General features: G+C 35.9%; 1 pseudogene; it reads right to left on the minus strand.

Moving 5' to 3' along the window:
- Positions 1 to 2,598: 2,598 nt before the first annotated feature.
- LOC133765254 (heterogeneous nuclear ribonucleoprotein H2-like) lies at positions 2,599 to 3,778 on the minus strand (annotated as a pseudogene).
- Positions 3,779 to 18,839: the final 15,061 nt, after the last annotated feature.

Below are 18,839 nucleotides of genomic sequence, written 5' to 3' on the forward strand. Positions count from 1 at the left end.
ATCACAGCTCCACACAATCAGGGCTTCATTGCCAGTGGATTCTTGCACATGAAATTACAACAACACAACTAAAAATAAGGCATCTTCAAGAGGAAAATAATGGAAGCCCAACTCAATGCATCAATTTGGGCCTTGGAAAGTAATATTCTTCAAATAATTTTCATTACCACCTCATCTAACAATTATGTTTCTCATTCTAGCATAACATTGAGTTAAAATAAATCCCTTCTGAAATTTGCACATAAATGCAAAGATGATCACAAAAATCGCTTTTAAAATACTTTTGGGAGGCTGGCACTGTGGTATAATGGGTTAAGCTGTGTCCTGCAGCACTGTCATCTCATATGGACACTGGTTCAAGTCTCGGCTGCTCAGCTTCCAATCCAGCTCCCTGCTAACGTGCTCTGGGAAAGCAGCAGAAGATGGCCCAAGTGCTTGGGCCCCTGCACCCACATGGGAGACCTGGATGGAGCACCTGGCTCCAGGCTCTCGGCCTCAGTCTGGCCAGCTCTGGCTATTGCAGCCATTTGGGGAATGAACAAGCAGATGGAAGACCTCTCTCTCTGCCTCTGCTTCTCCCTATCTGTAGCTCTGCCTTTCAAATAAATAAAACAAGCCTTTTAAAAAATAAAATATTTTGGGCCTGTAGGATTTCTCTCTTTTTTATTAAGTTGATCAAAATTTATGTTTTATTATTGATATTTGGGATGTGTCAACCATACAACATCAGATACAGACATGTGCACTGTAGTATGGCTATAGGATTGTGCTTTCAAAATTTGATTTATTTGCTTATTTAGAAGAGATAAGATGGTGATGGTGATGGTGATGCGGATGGAAGTGGAGATGGAGATGGAGATGGAGATGGAGATGGAGATGGAGATGGAGATAGAACCAGATAGAGAGAACTCCTATGTGCTGGTTCATTTCTCAAATGCCCACAATGGCTGGGGCTGGGTTGTGGTCAAAGCTGGGACTTGAGAACTCAATCGAGGTCTCCCATATAGATGACAGAAACTCAATTACTTGAGCCATCATTGCTGCCTCCCAAGGTCTGAATGAACAGAAAGCTGGAGTCAGAAGCCAGTGCTGGGAATTAGGACTAGGCGCTTCGATACAGGACACTGTTGCGCTAACTAGCATCTTAAATGCCAGGACAAAGAGAACACCAGAGAGTGAGTTTTAGACAAGAAATCTGGAAAAAATGTATTTCATTCAATTTTCAACAAGGAAAATATGGAATATTTATAATTTTATGCACGATATTTTTGACTACTTTGTTTCTTATTAACCTACAATACTTTTACATATTATGTGATACAGTTCAATGTTTCAGCACGTGTATATAGTGTAACTGAACAAAGAAATGATCATAATTAGAATTTATATGTCCTTGTTTTCTTCATGTTCGAGGCCTATGAGCTCTTTTCTTTTGGTTCTTACACAGTGTGTATAGTAGATTATCATGAAATAAATTCAGTCCGCTCTGCTGTGTGTTTTTTGGGATGCAATTCAACAACATCATACAATTCAAACATTTAAAATGTGCATCTGAATAGTTTTTAGTATATTTATAGAGTTGTGCAGTCATCATCACTGATTTTAGAATATTGCAAACCCTCCTCCCCCCAAAAAAACCATAAATCTCAAATCATTAAAGAATCACCTCCAATTCCTCCCTCTCATCTTTCTTGGGCAACCACTGATCTACATTCTGTCTATGGAGCTGCCTTTTTCACGACATTTCATACAGATGGGATAATAAAATGTGAAGTCTTTTGTGATTGGGTTCTTGATTTCCCAGTTTTTCAAAGGAAGATTTATTAACAAGATCCACTAAATACATTACATCTAACTAGAAATCAAAATCCAAGGAGAGATTTTTATCAAAGTCTTAAAAGTTTCATAAAAACAATACAATCCAATTCCTGAAATACTGTCTTTGCCTCTCAAAATTGTTCCATATCTTAAAAAAAGGTTAAAGTCTGCACTCAGATACCTTGCAGGATTTTAAATAAAAAAATCCTACAATTAACAAACATGCCGAATGTTTTCATTTTGAATCATAGACAAAGATCCTGTATTCGAGTTTTACTGAAAAGCATGATTCTCAACACAGATCTGAAGTTTTCAATGCATTGTGGAATAAGAGCAACATTTAACATAAGTGAAACTGCTTTAATCTAAATATGCTTCCTGCTTTATTTATACTCCTACAACACAATGAATTTGAAAAAAGCTGAAATTTGCTTTAACAATTATGGTCAGTACTGAACTTAATTTTATGTTTCAGTATTTAAAGTGATTGAACTTAAAGTCTTAAAAAATCTTGACTTTCACTTTAAAGTAAGCATAAATCTCAAGCCTATAATGCAAAATTGTTAAACTTAATATTTGTTTTCTTAAAAAATGGAAAAAGAAAGAGAAAGAAACAAAGAAAGAAGAGAGAAAGAAACAACGTGACCCAAATTGATGAAAATTAATTATACATCTAACTTGCCAATCATGCTGGATGTACTAGACATACCCCCACTCTATTCCACTCCCATAAATGCACAATATTTATGTCTGCAATAATTGTTAATACATCTTCTATACCTAAATGAGGTTAGACTGATAGTCCCTGGTATTCTCCTGCCAAACGTGGCTAGCAGAACCCTCATAACTGGACTGGTTTGATAAGCCCATTCCTCCCATCATTTGGCTACCACAAGCACTGAAAACTGCCCCTGCCATACAAGTCCAAAAGATTTCTACATAGTTAATATCTTAACCCTATCTTCTGTTCCTGCAGAATTCAAGAAAAGCTCCTCAAAACTGAATTGCATGTTAGCTTTATCTCCTGCCATACCTGCATGAGTAGCAAATTCAACATCTGCTTTACCAGGAACTCTGCCAATATGGACTCTCATTGGATTAGAGATGAGAAAAAATTATAAATACCATTCTCAGTGGCTATGTAAGGTAACCCCTCATGTGTACACAGTGCCATGTGGTGCTCTGGGAACTGGATCCATCATCTCCGTATTAATGATCAGGCATTACTGAGAAACAGTAATTGAGGTCTTTTCCAAATCTATCAAATCTAAAGCCATGCCCATCATTATAACCACCATAGTCATTCTAGCCTCCATATCCTTCAACACAGGCACCTCACCTCACCCATTCAAACCCAGCTCCCTGCCAATGCTTTAACTCCCCTGCCAGACCAGGGCCTCTTATAGGGATCTGGTCACTGCATAGTTATGAGCTTCTGAGGGGATTATGTTGGCTTCAGACTTCAGCTTGGCTACTCTTGAAGATTTCAATGTACTTGTGCCCTATTCATTTCTTGTGTTTCTTTAAGGTCTTTTCAGCTATCTACTGTGAAACAAACTGCATGAAGGTCTCCCTGTGCTCTATTCCTGAAAGTGTATCGTCTGTCAGCCTATTTGGCACAATTTCCAACCCTGAAAAGAACTGACCAATCTGTTTTTTGTTACTGCCAAATGGGAGTCCTCTAAGCCAGACTGAACTATCACTGGCAGCATCAGGACGATGCAGACTACCATGATTCAACAGCTAATCCATGTCAACTCTGTTGGACTTGAATACTTCAACATATGTGTGTCCCTTGTTTTTTTCCCCCTGTCTTTCTTTAAAAACAATTTCAATTCATCTTTGGATTCACATTCTATACATTCTTCCCTGCTTTGTCTGCCTGCTCTGGTGTAGATGATTGAATACCTGATGTGCCATTCTAGGCTTTGCAATCAGAAAAGAAGCATATTAACTTCATCAGCTGATCAGGTGCAGGATAGGCCCCTAAACGTCCCTTGCCTCCATGATCAGCATCATGGTGACTTTGGGCTCTTGGTGGAAAGCTTGGCTTAATACATTTTCAGTACAGCTCTAATGATAATGGGCAATTTTCCTTCTTCCCTCAAATGGCTATAGCAAGATAATAGATGATGACCAGAACTATTTTTGCTCATGTAGGCAACTAGTCCATCATTGCATTCTTTCTGAGTTTAAAGGTCTTAAGGTTCATTCATGTTGTAGCATGCATCAGTATGCCATTCCTTTTATCACTAAATAATCTTTAATTGTGTGAATACATTTCACTCAACAGTTGACGCACATTTGTTTATTCCCATTTCTTGAGTACTATGAATAATGCTTCTATGAGCATTTATGTAAGTGTGTGTTTTCTTCAGATACATTTTCAACTCTCTTGGATATATACCTGTGAGTGTAACTTCCTACTTGCATTGTAACTCTGTGTTTTAGGCTTTGAGGACTGACAAGCCGTTTTCCAGTGTAGCTGCACTACTTTGCAATCCCACACAATGTATGACTATAAAAATTTCTGCATATCCCCATCAACACTTACTATTTGTCTTTCTTATTTTAGTTACCCCACTGGATGTGAAACAGTATCTAATTATGGTTTTGATTTGGAGTTTCCTATGGTTATGGGTGTTGAACATCTTTTTACATCTTTCTTCAGCATTTGTATATCTTCCTCGGAAAAAATGTTTACGAATTTCTCTTTCCATTTTTGAATATGGTTATTTTTCTTTTTACTTACCAATTATAATTGCTTCTCTGTGTTAAAGACAAGGCTCATACAAGTTACATGACTTGCAAAATTTTTTGTTTCATTTTATAGATTGCTGCAATAAAGAATCAGGCTCAATTTTTGATATTTCACTCATGGCAATATTTTAACCCTATCTTTATGCCATGACTTTTGCCCCAGGACTCAGCAGGATGATAAGAATGTCTAGGTTTTTCATCTTCGATGCTGGAAAGAATTTCAAACTACACACAGAGATCTTTAGCCCATCCCCATAATCACCAGGCAAAACTCAAGTCTTGTCTATTTTACTGACACTCTCAAGGCATTTTGTACCTTCCTGGAAGTCATCTTGTTCACCCAGAAGGTGTCACTGAGTGAAGGTATGTATTTCTTAAGCACTTGGTACATATGTGGGGTCATAATTCTTCACATCCACACTAAAGGGAAGTAATAATCTTTTAACAAAGGCTACTTGGCAGTTAGTTAGCCACATATAAAAGAATAATCTTGATCCCATTCTGTACATAATGTTGAAAAAGTTACTGAAAGGGGATCATAGACCTAAAATTCATAGCTAGAACAGTAAAATTCTCAGAAGAAAACATAGAAAAAAACATTTATGACTCTGCATCAGGCGATATTCCCTTGACATGAAATCAAAGGCACATAGTAAAGAAAAGAGCAATAAGTTGATCAAAATCGCAACATTAAAAACTTTTATGATTCAAAGGACATCATGAAGGAAGTGAAAGTATGACTTAAAGAATGAGGAAATATTTGCAAATCAGATGTGATAAATAATTTTATCTAGATTATGCAAGGGGTCTCCAGAAAGCTCGTGGAAAATACATATCATGAAAAACTTATGCATTGCTTTCAAATTTTGCTTCATCGAAATAAACTCATGTTAACTTGTTTTTTTTTTTTATATTTTTATTTATTTATTTATTTTTTTGACAGGCAGAGTGGACAGTGAGAGAGAGAGACAGAGAGAAAGGTCTTCCTTTGCCGTTGGTTCACCCTCTAATGGCCGCCGCGGTAGCGCGCTGCGGCCGGCGCACCGCGCTGTTCCGATGGCAGGAGCCAGGTGCTTATCCTGGTCTCCCATGGGGTGCAGAGCCCAAACACTTGGGCCATCCTCCACTGCACTCCCTGGCCACAGCAGAGAGCTGGCCTGGAAGAGGGGCAACCGGGACAGGTTCGGTGCCCCGACCGGGACTAGAACCCGGTGTGCCGGCGCCGCAAGGCAGAGGATTAGCCTGTTGAGCCACGGCGCCGGCGGGTTAACTTGTTATAACAAGTTTGAAAAGAATTTGAGGCACTAGGAAGGATACAATTTGAAAATATTTCCATTAGAACATCGTGATTTCTGCTAAAATCAAAGAAAGAACAAACACCCAATTTATGGTGAACTCACTGATGCTTATGATAAGTTTATGAAGACAGTGTTTTAGAGAAATCATCAACTTGTAAGTGGATAATTCATTTTAAGAAGGGCAGAAACAGCATTAAAAACAAAGCCTACAGTGGCAGGTCTTCCACATTAATTGATGAAGAAAATGATAATCTTGTTCATACTCCAATTGAAGAAGATTGACCACTGCAGAAACAATAATCAACACGAAGATATATCAGTTGATTTTGCTTATACAATCATGGTTGAAAAACTAAAGTGGAGCAAAATTTCTGCTAAACATCTACCAAAACTGTTGTGCTCAGATCAGCTAAACATGCAAGCAGAGCTTTCAATGGAAATGTTATACAACTGATTTCAAGATTCTGAAGCATTTCTTCTATTAAGTGTAACAGAAGATGATCCATACAAAGCATAATCAAAATGGTGGCTACTAAGAAGATAAGCAGTATAGATATGGCAAAAATGGATAGCACAAGGGCAAATGGTATGTTGACAATTCTTTTGGATGCTCTGAGTATTTTGCTTGTTGATTTTTTGGAGGGTAGGAGAATGATAGCAGAAAATGCTCAGGAATTCTTCACTAGTGATTCCTTCTCTGCCATGACAAGATGCACACTCGTTTTTCTCATCAAAGGCAGTTTTGAGTTTCAATTGGAAATTATTAGGTTATATATTACTTTATATATCTACCTTATAGTCCCAATTTAGCTCCTTCTGTATTCGTTTGTTTCCTGATCATAAATTATCAACATGGGGCCAGCATATTTTGTAAGGTTTTAAGGTGGAGTTTACATTTTATTCAAATATGAGCCATACAACTAACTATAAAATAATTTTTTTCAGAAGTCATTCAGCCTACCCTTGTACTATGTTAAACTATGGAGAAATTAGTGTTTTAGAGCCATAATTCATTAATAATTAATGAGGGCACTGTTCATGATTGACTTTCTTAAACTCTAGTAAGTGCTGTCACAACACAACTTACTCAAATCCTCTTGCCGATTAATTTCCTAGCAACTCTTGAACTCCATTTATTTTCATCTAGTCTCTTGAGGCTGGCTGAAGAAAAAATTTGGAGTGTGTTGAATCAGTCAAATACTTCAAAATTTATTGTTCAGTGAGATCTTCTTTCTGAGTTAATTTTATCATTGAATCTAATACAAGGGCTTGAAATGTATTAAGTAGTTATGTGCTTTACGATTCACTTAAATATTTATCTATCCTTCAGGGAGATGAATTGGTACTTTTTGTCACTATCTCACACCCCCCCCCCCCATCAGTGATTTTGCATCAAATTCCCTGAATTCTCACTCTAGGGAAATTCTCTATATTGAATACGCCTCTTTCCCTCTTGGTCATGTTATCCCCCTATGGCCACAACGGCCAGAGCTGTGGTGATCTGAAACCAGGAGACAGGAGCTTCTTCCAGGTCTCCCATGTGAGTTCAGGGACCCAAGCACTTGGGCCGTCTTCTACCGATTTCCCAGGCCATAGCAGAGAGCTAGATCAGAAGTGGAGTAGACGGGGTTCAAACCGGCGCCCACATGGGATGCCGGCACTGCAGATGGCAGCTTTACCTGATACACCACAGCACTGGCCCCAACTATATTATTTCTTAATGACAGTCTTAATCTCTGAAGAAGTATTTCTATAACCTATGCAAATTTGTGAGACAACCAACACTATCTCTATTTTCCCATCATTTTATTCCTAAAATGTTATACAATATTCAGCCGGCGCCACGGCTCACTAGGCTAATCCTCCGCCTTGCGGCGCCGGCACACCGGGTTCTAGTCCCGATTGGGGCACCCAATTCTGTCCCAGTTGCCCCTCTTCCAGGCCAGCTCTCTGCTGTGGCCAGGGAGTGCAGTGGAGGATGGCCCAAGTGCTTGGGCCCTGCACCCCATGGGAGACCAGGAGAAGCACCTGGCTCCTGCCATCGGAACAGCACAGTGCGCCGGCTGCAGCGCGCCAACCGCGGCGGCCATTGGAGGGTGAATCAGTGGCAAAAAGAAAGACCTTTCTCTCTGTCTCTCTCTCTACTGTCCACTCTGCCTGTCAAAAAAAAAATGTTATACAATATTGAGTTCTAACTTTAAGTTACAAGAATATAGGAAGTAATCATTGATATCTATGGTTGTCAGGTTTAACTAATGAAAATACCTTGTTAAATATGAATCTCAGATAAACAATAAATAAATGTGGTTTAGTATAAGTATGTGCCATGCAACATTTAGGAAATATTTATACTGAACTTTCTTCAAAATTGAAATTAATATTTTACTGGTTTTCCTGTATGTTATCTGAAAACTCAACTGATTTCTTACCCAAAATAAGAGCAATTTTAATAACTCTTGAGATTTTAACTTTCTGTACATTTATGATTTCTGAATTGTGAAGTGTTTCTCATCGTAAAAATCATTAATATTTTAAGGTAGTTCAATGAAGGGCTTCATGGATACCACTCAAAGTATTTTGAGAGATCAGTTTTATGTTGTCAGTAGAACATTTCCTGAATTTTCTCCATGAATAAAAACACATTTAAAACTTTCTAAAAAGGTTAACAGTCATCTATTTTTAATGGAATTAAACTAAAGAGGCAAAGAGTGAATCTATCACCTATTTTGGACTGAGTTTCCATAAACTACACAGAAACATGGTTCCAATCTGAAAGGAGTGAAATAAAAACCTTTAAATATTGTATAATATTGCATTGCTTTTAGGACTATAGAACTCTTTTTTTTTATCACAAAAATTAAGGGCCATATGTACATCAATTTTAAAGCAACTTCCCCCCCTCAAATTTGTCTTTGGGGTGCTAAAAATAAAAAGCTTCATAGCTCACATCATGTACTCTAAGCATGTACAGCCTAAAGCACAATTTTACAGTTGAATTTTAAGCCCCTGTGAAATGGGGTTTCTAATGGAAATGCTGACAGACTGCTAGCTGCAGGGATACCAGCAGGCACCATTATAATAAATGGGTCTGAGGGAGACATGATACAGGTCCACAGGTAATTAATGGCAGGAGTAAAGTAAAATATAGGCACACCATCCCACTGAGAGCATGACGCAATGGAAAAAGCCTGTAATGATGTACAAAGAACGTCTATTTAGCAAAGAAATCTGAGGAGAGACTTGTAAAATAAATCACAAACCAAGACTGTAGCTATAGGCAGTCATTGTATATTCCCTTATAATTAGGATTTTTACAAAAACACTATAAAAATCATTTTTGGCTGAGCAAAATTACTCTGTGTAATTGATTGAGAAGGCAATGAAATACAAACACAACTACTCAAGTAAGTTAATGGTATCCAAGGGTTTTCTACTTGGAAAGTGTAGCTCTAAGGAGTCCAAGCACATGACTTCATAGTGCAGAATTGAGTATAAAATATATTCTAAGGAGACAAAGTATATCTGCATTATCTTTCCCCAAATGTCTTGATTTGGTCTTCTTGATGTGTTTGCTGTTTATGTTCGGACATCGAGAAGACTTAGAACTTTTGGTCACAAACACTCTTGACCCTTGAGGTATGCAGAACTGTGGGTCCATGTTTTTCTCAAGCTCTGACCTTTAATTCAGCCATGACCTTCCAGAAAGTTGGTGGCTGCAGACTAAAATGTGTGACGGAGGATAATGCATGTAGATAAAGACACCACAATGCAGTTGTGAGGATATGAGGTGGGTTGCAGGTAGTGGGCCAGTTGAAAAAAAAAAAACAGGTAAAATAAAGAAAAATGACTATGACAGATAATTGGCTTAAAATTTTAAGAGATTTCCATCAATCCTCTAACTTGTTCCTGGCCTCAGGGTTGCAATAAATTAATTCTATATGTTAGGTGGGATGACAGAGTCCCAAAAAATCTGAATAACTTGCCAATTTCTTATTGCTAAGACATTGCAGTAGTAATAAGAAATATCAACCATTTCCTCCTGCTAAAGTTTTTCTACTCTAGAATACTGGCTTTATAATTTAAAAAAATAGAAATTTTTCCTGAGTTAAAAATATTCTCAATTGCTTTACACGCGGAGACTTGGGCTGAATACTTCAGATAAACTGGCTTCTACTAGGTATATGTAAATAGATTTGTAGTTTCTAAACACAAAGCCACCATCAATAAAAATCAGCTACTGCTATTTTCTCGTTAATTACTACTAGAAAACAGTTCACCTAACAAAAGTACTTGACTCGTCTTTTTTTCTAGAAAATCTTGTAAAAATGTACAAAACCTATATTTTTTGAAATGAATGATTCTTCTCTTTTTCACCTTCTTGCTTGATTTGTTAGCTGTCATCTTGATATTTTTGAGTAAGATACTCTGCGATGAAGAAAGAATGTAGAGTGACATGGAAAATTTATTAATTTTTAAGTTTCTGATTATGAAAAATGATTTAGGTGAAATTCATGGGAATGTATTTTACTTATATTTGTTGAATGAATATTATCTACTTCAAATTTCTGTTACTAGAATTGTAATTTTAATTGGAATATGATATTTTTTCAAATTACCATAAAATAAAGTGGAATTATGGTGATCCAGTATTTTTAATTTTAATTGCACTTATGATTTTCTTTAAAAGTAAGAATAATTCTTTAATATTAAAAATAAATTAGGCTGGCGCTGCGGCTCAATAGGCTAATCCTCCGCCTGTGGCGCCAGCACACTGTGTTCTAGTCCTGGTCGGGCGCCGGATTCTGTCCTGGTTGCCCCTCTTCCAGGCCAGCTCTCTGCTATGGCCCGGGAGTGCAGTGGAGGATGGCCCAAATGCTTGGGCCCTGCACCCGCATGGGAGACCAGGAGAAGCACCTGGCTCCTGCCTTTGGATCAGCGCAGTGCGCCAGCTGCAGCGCGGCGGCCATTGGAGGGTGAACCAAGGGCAAAAAGGAAGACCTTTCTCTTTGTCTCTCTCTCTCACTGTCCACTCTGCCTGTCAAAATAAATAAATAAATAAATAAATAAATAAATAAATAAAATAAATTAAACATAGGAATCTAGGGTGATGAGCAGATTGACAGGAATTACATTCTCTAGTCCTCTTGCTCTTCTATTTTGAAAGTCACATGGGTATGTCTTATTTGCTTCAAAACCTAGTAAGATACAATGCAGGGAAGTCAGCTATGAAACACAAAGTAAGAGCCAAAGCACCATACTTGCAGTGAAAGAAGGAATTAGAAAAAGACCTCCCCACCAAAAGAGGCTATAGGGAACCGGGTCTATCTTTCCCTGGTAGAAGGAAATTATTTCCTGTGGAACAGCTTCATGGAAAATTTACAAATTACCCTTCTTATGAGTGTGTAGCCCAAGTCCACATGGCCTTTGTGGTCCAAAACGTCTCAGCCCAGTGCTTATTTCAAAGTGATTTATGATAAATGTATAAATTTAAAATGTTCCTTATATAGTCAGTGAACTTCCTGTATTTATAGATTTTGCATTTTATATTCTTTTTTATTTTTTAATTAATGCATGACAAATTTAGGGGATATCATATAATGTTTTGATTCAAAGTTGTATAATGTTCAAATTAGGGTAAATATATCTATCTCCTCAAGCATTTATCATTTCCTTATAGTGAAAATATTCAAAACTCATAGCTTTTTTAGACAAGCAGTACCTTATTATCAACAGCTACTCTATTGTGAAATAGAACAACAGAACATATGAACTCTTCCGAGTTAAAACATAGTACACAATGGCAGATTTTTCCTCAACACTCCCCTCCCCCCCATGTATTGTCCCCAGTCTCTGGTAATCAATATCATATTCTCAACTTCTGTGAAATAAACTTTTTCAGATTTCACATATGAGTGAGATAACATAATGTTTACATTTCTATGCCTTTCTTATTGCATTTAACATAATGACTTCTTTCCATGTAGCAAATAATAGGATTTCATCATTTTTACAGCTGCATAAGATTCCTGAGAGTGTATATGCCATATTTTCTTTATCTATATATTTGTTGATGGACATTTAGCTTGATTCCATCTCTCAGTTGTAAGAATAATGCATATTAATGCGTTGGAGTATAGATATCTCTTCTATGTGCTGAGTTCCTTTGGGTTTGTACTCAGTAGTGGGGTCACTGGATCATATGGTAGTTCTATTTTTAACATTTTTAAGTTGTCAACAGTTATTCCCATAATGCTGCTCTAGTTATAGTCCCACTAACGGTGTGAAGGAGTTCTCTTTTCTCCACATCCTCACCAGCACCTGTTATCATTTATCTTTTAATAATAGCTACTATAACCGGAATATGGCATATCTCATTGTGATTTTTAATTACCTCTCCCCTGTGGTTAATTATGTTCAGCATTTTTTTCATATACTCTTGGCAATTTGTATATCTTGCTTTGGGAAATGTCTATACAGATCTGTAGATGATTATCTAGTTGGAATTTTTTTTTTTTTACTATATTGTTTGAGTTCTTTTATAGGCAGAGTCTTCGAAAATTGCATGGAACATGCATAGTATAAAAAATGATACATGAACTCTTTTGGACCCAAATAAACTTATTTTTAAAATTCATTTTTTACTAATATTTTGAAGTCCTCTTTTATGTACTAGGGTAACCCCTAATCAGATGTACAGTTTTTAAGTATTTTCCCTCATTCTGTAAGTTGACTCTTCACTATATGATTATTTCTTTTGCTCTGTGAAGATTTTTTAATGAAATCTGATTTTTCTATTTTTGCTTTAATTTCCTGTGTTTTTATGGCATAATTCAAATAATTCTTACCCATTCAAATGTCCCAAAGTATTTTCCCTATGTTGTTATTTTATAGGTTCAGGTCTTAACTTTAGCATTTTAATCCATTTTGTGTTGGTTTTTTATATGGTAAGAGACAAGAATCTAGTTCCATTTTTCTGCATATGGATATCCAATTTCCTTGGCATCATTTATTGAAGAAGTCTACTCAATGGGGATGACACTGTGGTGTAGAGGGTAAAGCTGCCGCCTGCAGTGCCAGCATCCCATATGGGCATCTTTTTGAGTCCTGGTTGTTCCATTTCTGATCCTGCTCTCTGCTATGGCCTGGGAAAGCAGTGAAGATGGTCCAAATCCTGGGGAGCCTGCGACAGCATGGAACACCCAGAAGAAGCTTCTGGCTTCTGGCTTCGGATCAGCAGAGCTCTGGCTGTTGTGGCCAATTGGGATGTGAACTAGAGGATAGAAGACCTCTCTCTCTCTCTCTCTCTCTCTCTCTCTCTTTCTCTCTCTCTGCCTCTCCTTCTGTAATTCTGACTTCAAGTAAATAAATACATCTTAAAAAAAAAAAAAGAAAATGGCTACCTATTGCCAATGTACACAATCTGAACATTTTCATTGGAGACCATTTGGTTATAAAGACATGAGCTTATTTCTAGTATCTCTATTCTGTTTTGTTGATCTAAATGTTTTTTTCTGGCTAAAATCAAACAGTTTTATTTATTGTGTTTTTGTGATATATTTAAAAGTCATGTAGTCTGGTGCCTCCTGCTTTGTTCTTTTTGCTCAAGATTTCTTTGACTCTCTGGATTTTCATGAAAATTCACATAGTATTATTTCTATTTCTATGAAAAATGTCATTAGAATTTTGATGGTTTTTCTTAATTATGTAAATAACTGTATAATACAGAAATTTTAATGATATTGAGTCTTCAATCCATGAATGTTGGTTTTCTTTCTATTTCTTTATGTCCTCTTAAATTTCTTTCATCAATAATTTATAGTTTTCATTGTGGAGATTCTTCACTTATTTGGTTAAATTTGTTCCCAAGTATTTTTTTATAACTATCGGGAATGAGATTTCTTTCTTCATTTCTTTTTCAGATGAGTTCGTACACATTCAGAGTGTTATGGCCATTGACCATTTCTTTTTCACATGATTCACTGTTGGTATATCACAATGCTAGTGATTTTTGCATATTGACCTTTCATCCTGCAACTTTGATGACTTTGCCAGTTCTGCCAGCTTTTCTGGTGGAGTTCTTGTGTTCTTTTTATTATAAGTTATGTCATCTGCAATAACTTCTTCCTTTTCTATTTAGATCCCCTTATTTCTCCCCTGATGTCCAAGATCTCCAGTACTGCGCTTAATAAAAGCGTTGACAGTGAGCATTGTTGCCTCATCTTTTGTATATGTTAAAGAAAAAGCTTTCAGCTTTGCCTCAATAAATATTATATGTGTGGGCTTGTGATACATAGTATTTATTATGTTGATACATTTCTTTCACACCTAATTTGTTCAGAGTTTTATCATGAAGGAATGTTGAATTTTATCACGTTTCTGTTTCTATTGAGATGATCATATATAGTTGTTTCTTCTGTCCATTGACATGCTGTATTATATTTATTGGTTTGTGTATGTTGAACCATCCTAGCAACTGTATGCTTAATCCCATTATATCACAGCAAATAATCTTTTTAAAGTGCCATTGGATTTAACTTGCTAGCATTTTAATGTCTGTTTATCAGGGGTATTGGCATTTGCCTTTCTTTTTGTGTGTGTATCTTTATCTGGCTTTGATGTCACGGTTATGCCAGTCTTGTAAGAGGAACTCTTATTATTCTTTTAATACTCGGTAGAATTCAGCAGTGAAGCCACCTCAGTCTAGATTTTTATTTGATGGGAGCTTTTTTTTTAATTACTGTTTTGATTATATCTTTATGTAGTTGTATTATTCAGGTTTTTTTTTCTTCATGATTCACTCTTAGTAAAATGTATATCTCCAGGATTTTGTACGTGTCTTTTATGTTATCTAAGTTGTTGGCATAGAGCTTTTCTTAATAGTCTACAATTATTTTTGTGTGTTTATGTAATGTCAGCTATAATGTCTCATTTTTCACCTCTAATTCTATTCAGTTGAACCTTCTCTCATTTTTTATAATTCTAGTTATGAGTTTGTCAGTTTTGCTTATCTATCTGAAAAAATAGCCCTTCGTTTTGTTGGCATAGAGGGACAGAGAGAGCCTCTGTCTGCTGGTTCACCCCTCAAATTCCAGAAATGGCTAAATTCCGAAGCTGGTAAGAGCATCCAGGTCTCTCATGTGTATAGCACAAACCCAATCACTTGAGCTATCAGTGCTATGTTCCAGAGTTTATTAGAAGCTGGATCTGGGTGTTCAATCCAGGTACTCTAATATAGTTGTTTTAAGTGTTTGGCTAACTGTCTGCCCTTCTTTTTACCACTTTTGATTTAAAGTATGTTTTAATTGATATAAGCATGACTGCTGCTACTATTTTGGATTTCATTAGCATGGGGTATCTCTTCTGAGCCTATGAGTTTCAATCTATATGTATCCTTAGAGGTGAATTGAATTGTTTTTAAAATTTTTTGAAAGATTTCTTTTATTTATTTGAAATGTAGAGTGACAGAGAGAGAGGGAAAGATAGAGAAAAAAAGAGTTATATCATCAACTGATTCACCCCCCAAATTGCTGCAACGGCCCAGCATAGGCCAGGCCAAACCCAGGAGCCTGGCACTCCAACCAAGTCTCCCATATGGTGGCAGGGAACCAAATGCTTGGGCCATATTCCACTGTCTTAGGTGCACTATCAAAGAGCTGGATCAGAAGTGGAGCAGCAAGAACATGAATCAGAGCTCCAATGTGAGATGCGAACATTACAGGTGAAAGCTTACCTTACTGCCCTTGAAATTAGTTTCTTATAAGCATTAAGCAAGTGAGTGTTTCTTCTTTTTAAATCCATCAAATCACTCTAAGCCCTTTGATTGGAAAATTCTACTTATTTATACTTAATGTAATTATCCATAGGCAATTGTTGTTACTAATTTTCTAGCTTTTGTTTGTTTTGGTAGTTTCTTTCTCCATCTACCACGGTCTTCCTTTGTGATTAAATTATTTTATATAGTATTATGTTTCATTTTTTGCTTATTATTCTTGATGTGTCTATTATAAACTATGCTCTGTGGTAACTACAAAACTTTTTAAAGTATTTTTTGAATATAACAAACTATTTAAAATTTTAATAAGTTAACATTGATCATATAGAAAATAAACAAAAATACTAATAAATAAGTCTACATTTGCATTCTATCACTTCCCAGATTTCTAGTATTTGATGTTTCTTTTTATACTTTTATAGTCTATCTTTTGACATGTAAATATACTATTTATCATTTTTAATTGTTTTTTGCTTTTAGTCTTCATACTAAAGATACATATGGTTATGCATAGCATTTACAATATTAGAAAATTTCTGATTATGTCTGTTTAGTAGTCACTTTGATCAATGAGTTTTAAACCTTCTGATATATTAGTCATTAGAATCTTTTTCCTTTTAGTTGGAATTCCCTTTAGTATTCTTGTACACAGGTCTAGGGGTAATACATTCTCTCGATTTTTCTCTGTTTTACAATTTATATCTCCTTCATTTCTGAAGGATAGTTTTGATAAGCACTGCATTCTTAGTTAATAGTTTTTTTTTTTTCCTTTAGTATTGTGAACATCCCAATACATTGCTCATTGGTCTGTAATCTTTCTGTTGAGCTGTGTTTTCAAGTGAACTGGAATATCCTTGTATGTTATTTATTTCTTTGCTCTTAGCCTTGAGACCTTTTCTTTTTGACTTGGTTGAATTAAATCTAACTAGTGACTGTTGATTTTCCTGTATTTGTATATTGCTCATATTTCCTTGTCTTCTCTGTCAGCAGATGGAGTCTTTGTCTGAACTGTGCTACTAAAGTATGGGGTGGTGGTAGGTAGAGATAGTTCTTGGCTGTCAATGTTAATGGGGGTCCAGTAGCTCTATCTACATTCACTGGCCTGGAACAAAGGACCATGCATGTCTACCAGGTACTGAGTATCACTTTTCTGGACCTTGTACTTGGTTCCTAGTCTAAGGCCTATATTAATTCCCTCTCTATTCTCCATGTGTGAGGTGTTTCTCTTACACTGCTTGAGTGTGGGGCAGGGGTGATGTGAACAATTCCATCTTTCCTGCATTCTTCAATGCATTTTTCCTATCATTATGCTAAAATGATGTATTGAGATCTCTCACTTTGCTTCTTAGTTCTTCTGGAGCTGTTTCATGTGTGGATAGCTCCTCAAATTTATCTTTCTGTAGGGAGTTCATGGCTTGAGAGTTCCCCTCTACCATCATCTTTCTCCACCTTTCTAGAGTTTGATTTTTCTCCTTTTAGATGCTTTCATCAAATCTATAGTCAATAAATCAGCTTCTAGGTCTAATCAGATTAGGCCTCAAAATAGTTAATAATTTGACTTCAAATTATTTATAAAACTGTTATTAATTTTTATATTTTATTTATAATGTTAAAACCAACAAAATCTTTACAATTGTGATTTTAGTGCCTGAAGATAAATTTTGCAGGTAAAATGACTACTTGCATTATTTGTGTTTAAACTATGATTAATATAGTAAAGTTACAGATTTTTAAACTATCTTTATAAGATTAATATATAAGATGATTTTAGTATAAAAACCTGAAAATTTTTATAAAAATATTAAAAATTTCATTCATTCATTCCTCATCCTTATTAAATTAATACAATTATTTTGACAGATTAAAATGTGTAATATCATGTAAATTATTAAATTTTTAGTGTATGTTTAACTATGATCATAAATTATATATATCTGAATCTTTCAGGATTTTAAAGACAATAAACACTAATTTACAAACCTAATAAATAAAATTACCCATGCCTTTGACCTCCACTTACAAATTAGTAAATCTAAATTTTTAGACATAAAAATTAATACTATATATAAATGCAAGCATAGTTTGAAAATCTAAGCTAAATTTATTATACATTTATAATTATCAGACCTAATATGATAGGCTTTAAATATATCAGATTTATAAAAACATTTGACGTTTTAAAAGACATACACAAAGAAATAATGTCATTGATTAGAAAGCTTATTGCTAAGCTTAATAAAAAATTAATATTATTTTCTGATTTTCTTCCTACTTTTGTATTTATTTCTGTGTCTTCTAATAATTAGAAATCAATTAATGCAAATAAAGAAATTGCAATTAAGATTTCAGACTGTGAAGCATTTTTTGTTCTCATTCTTGGTGCCAAGTCCCAGTTATGGGTTGGGTGATAGCCCAGTTTTCCAAATAAGCACAGAGGATCTGGACTTGATAAGCAGTGTAATTCCTCCAGAACTGAAGATTGAAGTGGCTGTTCTTGGCAAATGTTTCTGCCTTTATCCACAGAATCCAAAAAGTAGAAACTTAAAAGTCTTGTTTTTCAGCTGATCCTGTAGCTAAGTTTTTCTCTTGAGTGTATATCGTATTCCTTGGGTAAATTTAGGAACTCATGCTCATTACATTTTGATTTTAATCTTTTTTGACTTTTTATCATTACTCTGAAAATGGGATTTGCATCCTATACCAAATTCAACTAATTTCTTTGCTGTCAGATTTCAGTGAATAAAATTTACACTCCAGATCTTAGTATTAAAATTCTTTGTTGCTCAAGCAAAATACACTTGACTTATGCATGTGTTTTATAATTTGTTTTCTTTCTTTTTTTAAGATTTATTTATTTATTTGAAAGTCAGAGTTACAAAGAAAGAGAAGGAGAGGCAGTGAGAGAGAGAGAGAGAAAGGTTTCCATCTGCTGGTTCACTCCCAGATAGCCACAAGGGCCAGAGCTGCTCCCATCGGAAGCCAAGAGCCAGGAGCTTCTTCTGGGTCTCCCACCTGGGTGCAGGGGCCCAGGGACTTGGGCCATCTTCTACTGCTTTCCTAGGCCATAGCAGAGAGCTGGATTGGAAGTGGAGCAGCTGGGACTTGAAAAGGAGCCCATATGGGATGCTGGCACTGCAGGTGGTGGCTTTACCCACTATGCTACAGTGCCAGCCTCTATAATTTGCTTTCTT

This window comes from Lepus europaeus, chromosome 8, assembly GCF_033115175.1.
Source record: "Lepus europaeus isolate LE1 chromosome 8, mLepTim1.pri, whole genome shotgun sequence".
Classification (NCBI taxonomy): domain Eukaryota; kingdom Metazoa; phylum Chordata; class Mammalia; order Lagomorpha; family Leporidae; genus Lepus; species Lepus europaeus.